Raw genomic sequence first — 8488 nt, 5'->3', positions numbered from 1 at the left:
GTTGTTATTTCGGATGTAAAGCTAGCCAGGCGGGAGCCGGGCTGGGCAAAAAGCAGGCCTGCTCACCTCCTCACTACAAAGGTCTCTTCCATCATCAGATGGATGCTTTGTATTCCACTGTAGTAGCATTTCAATTGTATTTTAATAAATAAGACTGCCTGAACATCTGAGAGTAAAACAGTCCCACCGGCCTTACAGACCAGGTTATGGTTACATACACCTTTAATCCCAGTAGCCACACTAGTCACTAGTTGCTATAGAAATGGAGTGGTGCACACCTTTAATCCCAGCCCTAGAGAGAATTATAAAACGGGAGGAAACAGCTCTCAATACACAGTCTCATTCTGAGATTTGGGAGGCAGGATCGCCATCTCAGACTGAGGTGGAGGTAAGGGTCAATGGCTGGATGTTTGCTTTTCAGATCTTCAGGTTGAACCCTAATTTCTAACTCTTGAGTTTTTACTAATCATGCTTCATTCCACACTGCAGTTTTGCCATAAATAGTGTATTCTTTTCCTACTTGCGATGGAGTTGATCACCCTCAAGGTGTAGGGGTTTCATGACATAGCTCTGTCTGGGAAAGGTTAGAAGCAAAGCTCTTAACAGGACATTTCTGTTACTTTCTGGTATTTTATGCTCATGCCAAACCCACCAAAACAAATCTTGCCCTCACTCACGTCCCCTGCTCCTTTCCTCAAACTTTAAATCTTTAAATCTTTTTCAGAGAAACTCACCCACCTGATCTTACAGCTCAAAAGTTTCCAATTTAGTTATTCTCAACTGCACTTAAACTCCTCCATGGCTCAGCCTCTGGAAAGAGGAGGCTGGTGGCCATCAACAGTTAGTAAGACTTATTGCATTATTTGTAATGGTGTGGCTATACGTCTTTGTCTGTGCAGGAGGATGTGTACACAAGTGCAGGTGCCTGTGGAAAGCATAGACGTCAGTTCTCCCTGGAGCTGGAATTATAGGACATTGGGAGCTACCCCACATGGATGCTGGGACCAAACCTGGGTTCTCTCAAGAGCAGTGTACACTCTTAACTGCTGAGTCATCTCTCCTATCTGAAACTTCTATTTTAAATCTTATTTATTATCACATGAAAAACAGACCAATTAATAACAATCCAAAATTCCAGGTGATATCTACCGTAAACCCAAAATACAACTGGCTGTGACCACTTAGCAACCAGGAGACCTAAATAGTGTTAGCATCTATGTGCAGAAAAGCCCAAGATCAGGAACACCTGACATGTGTGGGAAGAAAGAGAACCTCCAACTAGCTGACAAATACACCCTGAACATTTAATGAGTTAATTGAAAAGCAGGACCTAAAGCCTCGAGGGGCTGGTCTGCTCCAGTGTAAGATAGAAAGGAACTAGAGCAGTGCAGCCAATCAGGGCTCCCTTTTCTAATAAGAGCACACTAACGTGAAAACATAGACAGAGCAATGAAACTGTGGATCACACGGAAGTAACTCATTACCTTGAGAACTGGTAAGAAAGAGAAAACCCACTCATGCTGACTTTCTAATAAGAACTGTGCAACTGAGAAACCAAACAGTAAACAAGAAATATTTATACAGTAAGTATTGCAGCTTGTGAGCTGGAGAAATAGTTCCCCAAGTAACAGGTCCTTACAACCAACCTGAGTTGAGTTGCCAGCACCCACATGGTAGCTCACAACTGTCCATAACTCCAGTTAGAGGGTTCCAATGCCCTCTGGTCTCCATGGGCACCAGGCATAGATGTGGTATATGAATATATATTTCAGTGAAATGCAGACCTAAAAACTAAAGCATTACAGCTAATAACTAAAACACATCTGGTTAAAATGTTCCATTTTGCAACCCCCAGTGAATTGCTGATTCTAAACATTGTACAGACACATAGCTGTACTCTGCAGAAGAGACACCTAGACAGTATGTGCTACTCAATGAAAGAACACTCTACTACCAATAGCTGTGCCAAAGGGTGACACCTGAGTCTGATGAAGCCTGGGGTCCAGCTGTCAATTGAGAAAACATACAAAGGGCAGAGCATGGTGAGCTGTACTAAGAGTTTATAGTCAGTTGAGTCCGGGCTATGAGAAACGCTGAGACAAATGAAAGGAAGAGGCTGGACAGAAGATGCAGCGAACAGAGTGCTGCTTGCTGCTTGCTGTGAGAATGTGAGGACCAGACATGGGAGCCTCAGCATCACATAAATCTAGGCGGATTTGGTGGCTCGGACTTCCAGGACTTAAGAGACAATGACAAGGGATCTCAAAGTTTTTAAGTTGGCAAGACTAAGCTATACAAGAGATACACATATGCAGGAAGTTGATTACCATAAACATCGGGAGGCCAGGGAGGACCTGGCTGCAGTTCTGAGGCAAATGGAGAGGTCTGGCTGTGACAGTCCTAGCCACTTCCATGGTAGGTGTTACACAGTCATTCACCTTGAAACAATGCACTACAGACTTGCCATTTGTTTATATGAAAAAGCTTCAAAAATGAAAGATGTCTTTCATTTTTGGAAAAATGTCTTTCAAAACACCCCTTCTCTCCATTCTAAAGCCTCACCTTTAGTCTAGGCCTCTCATTCCCCCTTTTAAAATTTACAAAGGAGAAGGTGTCAGCTCCTCAGATCTGGAGTTACAGACAGTGGTGGGCACTGGACATGGGTGCTGGGAACCAAATTCGAGTCCTCTGTAAGAATAAGTGCTCTTACCTACTGAGTTGGTGTCATGGTTCCAGGCCTCAACTTTTACTTGAATAATTACAATAGTCTCTGAACTTGACATGTTGTTATCTTAGATGGGACTCCTCACCTGGCATGCACAAGGTCCTGTACTTTTTCTTCTTTGTTATCATTTACTAGCTTCTAGCATACTGTCAATCAATTCATTTCCTATGTTTATTGGAAAAGTATATGTCTCATTGTTTAATGACAAGCACTACTAGAGCAGCTATCTTTGAACCTATTTCCACAATACTTATTTTCACAAAGAACATACATAATACATGCTTACTGAATGAATGAATGAATGAATGAATGAATGAATGAATAAATGAACCAACATCTCCTTTTCCAATCTGCTTGCTAGTGCTTTCTTCCTAAAATATAAGTCTGCCCTTGATTTGGGATTCCCCTCTGTATGCTGTAAATACCACTGGTTAATAAAGAAGCTATTTTGAGCCTGTTGCAGTGCAGAATAGGGAAAGGCAGGAATTCCAAGCTAGAGGTGCATGTGCTCCATGCCTGGTGCTCATGGAGACCAGAGGGCATTGGAACCCTCCAACTGGAGTTATGGATAGTTGTGAGCTACCATGTGGGTGCTGGCAACTGAACTCAGGTCTGTTGTAAGGACCTGTTACTTGGGGAACTATTTCTCCAGCTCACAAGCTGCAATACTTACTATATAGAGTCAAAGAGAAGCTATGTAGACACTGCAGGAGACAGATGCTGAATGGGAACTTACCGGTAGGCCACAACAACATGGCAATACAGAGATTAATAAAAATGGATTAATTTAAGAAATAAGAGCTAGCCAATAAGAAGTGAGAGCTAATAGGCCAAGCAGTCTTATAATAATACAGTTTCTGTGTGATTATTTCGGGGCTGGGCAGCTGAGAAACAAACAAACAGTCTCTGCCTACATGTCCTGGCTGTGGCTCTCCAGACATACAAAGGAGTCTGAAATTTTCAACAGGCATACATATCCCTTTACAATGTAAATCTACTTTATCCCTATGGATCTAATGCTGGTACTGCTTGACCAAACTAAAGATGTCCTCAGTTTCTCATCATGGTACACACTAGTCATGGTAAATTTTATCCAGGGATCCCACAACTGTAAATACCTTGAGGGCTTCAAGCCTTTGTTTATGTCATTTCCTTAGGAAAAATGCTCCCTCATCACAATCTACAGTGGCTTCCAAAGCCTCCTTCCCAGGTCCTAGCACAGACAGCACCACATCCTCCGTGGCAACACAGAGACTATACCAGAGCACTCATCTCACTTATCTGACCAATTACCTGAAGGACACGGGCCAATCTCTACTTTTGTATCCTACACATTACTCTGACATTAATTACTGCTTGACAAAATTACATTGACCAACCATGTTCTAACCTTTTTAGCCAATTTTATCCCAAAATAAATAAGGAACATCATAAAATTATTTTTAACTGAGTAGAATGATTTCCAGTCCATTATTCCCAGGAGTATTTTAAAAGCTGTAAACCTCCGGCTCATTACTCACAATGACCAAGGCGAATGGAAATTTAGCTTCTCTTGTTTTTCTTTCCCTTCTCTGTCTTATATTTGGAAATGATTTACAGAGTATCATTTAAAGAATTTAAAGAGAAAAGCTTGCTATTCTTTCTAAACATTTTCACTATTTCAATGTTGCTAGACCTCCTCGACAGATTTTATACTAAATGCAAGCTTGTAGAGAGCGAAGGAAGCCCAAGTGAGTGGGACTCTTGAGTGCATGTGACCACTTCCCTACAAGAGTAGATAAATATACCTCCTTGGTTCAGCTATATACCATAAACCCTGCCTCCTAGATTATCTATATGCAATAACCCTATCTCTCTGTTCAACTCTATAATAATAAGCATACTGATCTTGGGGTCAGGGTGGGGGCAGGGACAGAGCCTGAGGTTTCTCTAGCAGAAAGTCCAGTTTACCAGATCAAAGATTTATGTCCATTTGTCTGCCTGTCTGTCTTTTCTTCATCTCCTCATTGCCCCAGTGAGATCCATTCCCAGAGCCCCACTGGACATGGTACAAACCAAATTTGATGTGGGATGTCCTTCTGTATATGTGTTACTTTATTGGCTAATGAGCAAAGCTTTTTCAGCCAATGGCTTAGAAGAATATAGCCAGGCTAGAAGAGATATATAGAGAGAGTAGGCAGGGAATTGCCATGTAACTGCCAAAGGAGACAGAACCTAAAATTTACCAGTAGCTCACAGCCTCGTGGTGATATGCAGATTAATAGAAATGGGCTAATTTAAGATGTAAGAGTTAGTTAATAAGAAGCCTGAGCTAATAGTCCAAGTAGTATTGTAATTAATATAGTTTCTGTGTGATTATTTGGGTCTGAGCTGGATGAAAATGAATGAGCAGTCTCAGCTTACAATGGTGCCAATGTGGGCCAACCATATCCACATAAAACCTAAGAGAGCTTGGGAAGGAATTCTAGACACAAAAGAACAGAGTTAAGCACAGCCTCTTGGTAGCAGCATTTTCTGAGGTGGGCTCTGTTTTCTAGAGGCAAGCAGAGGCACAATTCCTTTAAGAGAAGGCTACTTGACTCAGCGTTAGCAGCAAAAACTACACAGCTCCTTTAAGAATCAGCTTCCTGGTTCTTGCTGGTCCTGTTATAGAGCACTTAATGGAGTTTGTGAGCATGTTACAAGTTGCTTAATGGCGACATAGACTCACTGTATCTCTGGAGCTGAGGCAGTGAACATGGCTCAAAGAGCTGGCAGTAAATGTACCTCCGCCATATCAAAAGGTCAAGAGAGGCAGAGATAGCAGCCGGGGTTGCTGCAACCACACTGCTTACCATTTTAAAATGTTCCTTGTCAGAAAAGGATTTTCTGACACAATAGGACAGATTCAGACATAAAAGACCTCTAAACGAGACACAGTGTAGTTAAAAATGTATGTAGGCTTGGGAGACAGAAGAAAGAGAGTAAAATACAACAAAGTCTTTAGAGACAGTAAAAGTAATATAAAAGAGTACAGACAGTCATAGATTAAGAGAGTAAATAAAAATAAGCCACGTAAAGATGGAAAATATACAGAAAGTCTAAATTATGTATATTATTATGTTTTCTTTGAATTTTTTGACTGCAGAGAGACATTTGATTCTGGGAACTGCTAAGTTAAACCGACATAAAGGTATCTTGACTTCAGAATTTGGGTCTAAGAATATGTTGCCTTGGAAAAGAGGTTCTACTTTTGTTTCCACAGAAGATGAGAACCTGTGGATTCCTTCCAGAATAATGTCGTTTGATGGAACAAGACCCCCTCTGAAAGGTCTCCATGAACCCTAAAAAATCAACCAACAAACAGTAGGAAGCAGTTTGGAGAAAACAACACCCATATTCCTACAATGATTGTTTGTAGGTGTTTGTTGTCATTTAAAGGGGATATGACATAGAGATGAATACTTTGCATTGGTATGGGTCTTGGTCTATTGATACAAATTTAAGGTTGATTTGTTATACTGTTTCTATGTATTTCTGCTCTTATTAAGTTATTGTATTTGTGTAGTTCATTTAAAATGTAATGTATAATTAAGAAATATAGATTAATAGATAGTCCTCTATAATAATCAAACATTTAATTATGTTAGTTAGGTTTTTAGATATACAGATATAATTCAGTTATATAGGTAATCTTCAACACTTCAAAGATCTATGAAATATGGTATTTAAAATGTTATAGAAACTTAGACTTGCCTTGTGGGAAGTCCAACCTCCCCCCCATCCAGGTCTAGGAAGGTGTGCATCCAAATAGACTAGGCTCCCAAAAAGCCAGTACATGCAGTAGAATCAAAATCCAGTGTCATTATAATTGGCTTCTCAGTCCACCCTCATTATCAGCCACATTCAGAGAGTCCGGTCGTTCAGACCCAGTCCAGCTGGCCTTGGTGAGCTCCCACTAGATCAGTCCCACTGTCTCCGTGGGTATACGCAACCCTTGCAGTCCTGACTTCCTTGCTCATGTTCACCCTGACTTCTCTTAGGACTGGAGAGGGAGAGGGAGTGGGGAGGATGGGAGGAGGTGGAAATTTTAAATAAATAAATAAATAAATAAATAAATAAATAAATAAATAAATAGAAAAGAAAGAAACTTAGACTTTTCTCAACAGTGAGAAGTGTCTGCTCCTGGCATCACCAATTACTTCAAGAGGAAGATGGGTATCAAAGAGTCTCCTTATGGAGTTTTCTAGCCATTTGGGCAAGAAACTGCTCTTATTTGAACTACTTTATGGTATGCTGTATGAAACGGACATGCAGGACCCACAGAAAAGTGACCACTGAACTTTCCAAAAGATGGGATGTTCATTCAGGGTTCCTGCTTCACAGAAGAAACTGCCAGACATCCTGAAAAACACAGGGGAAGCAACTGATGAACTTTGCCATCACAAGGCTGAACATATCTTTAAATTTCCTGCTTCATGGAAAAGTCTGCAGGATACTATGGACCTGTAGGCTGAAGTTGGATGCCCCAACATTACAGAAGAACTTTGGGTGACTGTCCAGGCAGCAAGATGTCTATGTAAATTCTAGAACTTTGGAAGTTGCTTACAATGCACTTCCTGTTTACTTAGGTAATATTATATCCTTCTGGGGTCTTTGAAGAGTTGATAATTATAGTTTTCCTTAGTTATGATAAAAGATATTACATATGAAACTTTAAACTCACAAAGAAGTATTGTAACTGTAATTCTTGCTTGATAACTGTTTTGCTATGTTAAAGTTAAAATCTTACTTTTTAGTTAGACATAAAAGGGGAGATGATGTGGAATGTCCTTCTGTATATGTGTTGCTTTTATTGGCTAATGAATAAAAATGTTTTGACAAATGGCTTAGCAGAATATAGCCAGGCTGAAAGAGATACAGATAGAGAGAGTAGGCGGAGTAAGGAAGACGCCACGTAGCTGCCAAAGGATAACTCTACCTGACCCTAACCTGCAGGCCACAGCCTCATGGAGACACACACATTAATAGGAATGGGTTGGTTTTAAGATGTAACAGTTAGTTACTAAGAAGCCTGAGACAACAGGCCAAGCAGTATAGTAATTAATATAGTTTCTGTGTGATTATTTGGATCTGGGTGGCCAGGAAATGAATGTGCAGTCTCAGTTTACACAAATTCACTAATCATTCAAGTTAATTATTAAAGTCTTTAGAAAATGGAGAATTGAAGCAGGATAGCGTAGCTGAGGATGTAGCTAAGTGGTAGAGGGCTTGCCTAGTAGGTTCAAAGATCTGGGTCTGAGTCCAGGACCATAGCCACAGTCACCACACAAAACAATACACAGAACAGGGCAGTAACTCAGCACCATATGCTACTGCATCCTGGTTCTAATAAATGATCTAGTAACATGAGCCTCCCTGATAGTCACTCGAAACACTATTGGAAATCCAGCTGTGTAAACCACATTGAAGGCAGCTTTACTACACACTGAGAATGAGTTGTCTCTTGCTAACATTCAATCAGTACTTAAAAGGCACAACTTCACTCTGATACAGTTCTAGTGTCTTATTTCTATACTTTATTTTGACCACTCAACAAGGAGAATTCTGATTCACAGAGAAGTATCTGTATTTGTTGTGCTTTCCCGTCGCTTTAAGGGACAAGCCACGCCCACTCCCATTACCTCTGACCTGCCTGCTGCCATCTTGGGCCCTTCCTTTTCCGCTTCCTTGACATGCGTGCTTTTTATTATAAGGAAGACCTGGGAATGTTGTGCTTTCCTG

General features: G+C 40.7%; 1 protein-coding gene across 3 annotated transcripts in view; it reads right to left on the bottom strand.

The window, feature by feature from the left end:
- The window catches only part of Tbc1d19 (TBC1 domain family member 19), a 115667-nt gene that overhangs the window by 94088 nt on the left and 13091 nt on the right, over nt 1-8488 (bottom strand). The gene's annotated exons all lie outside the window — the stretch shown is intronic.

Source organism: Microtus ochrogaster, linkage group LG1 (genome assembly GCF_000317375.1).
Source record: "Microtus ochrogaster isolate Prairie Vole_2 linkage group LG1, MicOch1.0, whole genome shotgun sequence".
In the NCBI taxonomy this organism is placed as follows: domain Eukaryota; kingdom Metazoa; phylum Chordata; class Mammalia; order Rodentia; family Cricetidae; genus Microtus; species Microtus ochrogaster.
Note: the sequence above shows the minus strand (reverse complement) of the source record. Positions and strands in the feature narration are given on the sequence as shown.